Source organism: Etheostoma spectabile, chromosome 4, assembly GCF_008692095.1.
Source record: "Etheostoma spectabile isolate EspeVRDwgs_2016 chromosome 4, UIUC_Espe_1.0, whole genome shotgun sequence".
NCBI lineage: Eukaryota > Metazoa > Chordata > Actinopteri > Perciformes > Percidae > Etheostoma > Etheostoma spectabile.
In genome coordinates, this window is record NC_045736.1 from 3276553 (window position 1) to 3279473 (window position 2921).

The 2921-nt window shown below is 38.9% G+C and overlaps 1 long non-coding RNA gene across 1 annotated transcript in view; it reads left to right on the plus strand.

Annotated features, from left to right (window-relative positions):
• LOC116687505 (uncharacterized) overlaps positions 1 to 2556 on the plus strand; it is a 3104-nt gene extending 548 nt beyond the window's left edge. Inside the window, exon 2 of the long non-coding RNA XR_004331554.1 lies at positions 419 to 2556. This is a non-coding gene — a long non-coding RNA (uncharacterized LOC116687505). The remainder of the gene's footprint in view (positions 1 to 418) is intronic.
• Positions 2557 to 2921: the final 365 nt, after the last annotated feature.

Sequence of the window (2921 nt, forward strand, 5' to 3'; positions counted from 1 at the left end):
CATAATTGTATTTAGAGGTTGTACCAGAATAGGTTGATGTGATTTAATTTTCAGAAAACACCATATTTTTGTTGTACTGCACATTCCTGCAGCTCTTCTTTTCACCTTGTGTGTTGAGCACTCTGTTTTAGCTACAGAGTGAGGCATCTCACTTCTGTAAAATCTGGGAGTGGCACATGCACTGCTAGCTAGTCAGTTGCAGAGCATGAGGGCGTGCCACGCTAGCAGCTAGGCGAGCATTATAACGTGTGTTAAGTAAAGGCTGGACAACCATAGAGCAGTTTGTGAACAGGGTTTTCTGTTGGAGATGGTAAGTGCCTTTGGGTGGGACTTTGGGCTCGGTCGCTTTGTAAACTTCTAACGTGTACAAAAAAAGGGAAAGGGAAAAAGCCAAAAAGCATAATTTGAGCATTTTAAGATAAACTGGCTATCAGAGCCCAGCCCTGTTAGTCAGATTATACAACACACCAACCAATAGCCTAGTTGTAGTTAAATTCAGTTGTCCGTTTTGGTAATGAAAACACCAGGATAACAAGGTATGTTTTTCCTAAAAGTCCGACTAAACAGTCCCAGTGTGCAGGCATGGACTTCCTGTTTGTAACATCCCTCCAACTTGTGTTTGGCACCTGGGCAACTACCTTCTCTCACCTTTGTTTCATGTACCACCTGACCGTGTTTTATGTATTTTTTTTAGTGAACAGGAAACCAAGTGCTGTGGTGTTTACCGTTGTTTACTGTACATAGGACATGGATCTCCTGAGTATTCCTGCCACACACATTTGTCAATGACTACTCTACTCTTGTCTATTCTATTTCCTCTCATCTGTTTTTTTTTCTGGTTTTATTGCCCTGTCAGTGGAATCCAGTGACTTCTTTTTGTTTTTATTTTTTTGTTCACTTCCCCCTCTCTGTCTCTGTTAAACTGTAAAGCTGACATTCTTCACAACAGGTGAGGGTTCAGATTGTCTCTTTAGTGGACATAACATTACTTATTTTGTGTTTTTTGTGGGAGTGTTGGGATGCAAATGTTTCTACTTTGTATAATGATGGACAATTGTGTATTTACTGTCTGTTCATAGTAGATTTATATATGAAAAGAAATAAGTATATTATATATATATATATCTATACATAATGAAATACCATGATCCTGTTTTTGAAGTTGGAACTGCAAAATGCTACATTTCATGGGCCTTAAACTCAATCTGCCCTTTTTAGGGTGTTACTGAAGGCACCATTTACTGTCATTAGTTACAGTTGGTTACATGTTGAGTAGCATTTAATTGGTTGTCTTTTTGTCTTTCAACACTGATGGCTAGTTTTTGGCTTTATCCATCCCATTGGTACCATTACACTGATACACTAGGTGTGCCATTGCCCTCCGCTCAGTCTCGCATTCTCATGCACGTATTCCTACTATTCCACTTTTTTATGTGTGTGTATATATCTTATTGTAGAAAAACACAAATTTTAGCTGGCACCTATAAAGTTTCAGCATGCAACGTAAGACTCAAATTTAAAATCTGGATTCTGCGCATCTCAAAAACAATCTGTAGTGGTTCTCTTTCTTAAAGGTTTACAAGTTCATCCTCTAACAATAAGACCACAAAAAATGGGATGAGTGGATTTGAATTAGAGCATGGCCAAGCTATTCCCCTTCGTCAAATAACTCTGGTGGCCTTACAAATGTTTTCACATGATCATCACTTAATTCCTTATATGACCAAATGTCCTAACTTTTTATTGAACTTCACATTTCATTTAGATACATCTAGCTAACTAGCTAGCTACATGTGTATTCTGGTTCATCAGCTAAGTGATGCCTCTGGGTTAAAGACTGTCCTGATCCAACAGATCACAGGTGTTGGATCCCCGCAGCAGCCCACGTCTTCCTGTCCTCACAGAACACAAAAACTTTGCCCATACTAGGACCAGTGTTTTTCACAATATCTACTGTATGTCTCACATGAACATATAGAAAAAAAAGAAATATGATAATGATGCCATATGCTGAAATTGTCTTAAATCTCAATCAGACTTGCGAGAACTAAATTTGCTCATTTTGACTTAATGTATCGGACCTCTACTTGCTTGCAGTCATGTTGCATCTAATGTCTCTAAAATGTCTCCTCTGCATTCGTTTCCATTGCTTCTGCAGATGGCCACAGAGGTCAATGTTAACGCTATATAATGCTAGTGTCATCTACAGTACCACTTTGTAAATGTACAAGAACAAAGGAAAAGTATGAATTAGTGCTTGCAGTAAATTGTAGGCCATAAATTAGGATTTACACTGAGTACCCAAGAGATAACCAAGGTCTAGGCATTTGTAGATGGGCGTTACTGGGCATCACATTTTGTTATTTTGTGTGTATGATTTAAATGCATAGCCATGTGAAAGATGTGTGATTTTTCAATACATTCCTTTTATATCAGACACCTACACAAGTACCACTTTCTCCTGTGTTTATTTTGTAATTTCTAGGACTTCTTAATTCACATTATTGTGAAACTTCACGCATTAAGATGTAGTTGTGGTTTGAAAAATCCAAATAGTCAGGCTGTCCTGAATATCACCTTAACATGTATACACTGACATGCATGTAAACACACTTGGTGAGATGCTTTTTGGTAACCCATTCTCGAACATTCCCAGAACCTTTGTGCACCAGTGCCAGTCTTGGGTTTTTCTACTGCTGAATGCTTTGGTTTCTCAAGAAGAGCCAAAACCAGCACTCTCAGCCACTCTGGCCATCTGTCTTCACTGTTAGTCTTGACATAGTCTAGATCCTTGACGTTCCACTTCCGGGATTGCTTCGGTGCCGTAGGAAATTCCGTTGGATGCATGTTTTTTCGCCGATTTCCGTTTCCTTAAACTTTTAAGCTCCTCAGAACTCTGCAGGGTAAATCCAGACAGCTAG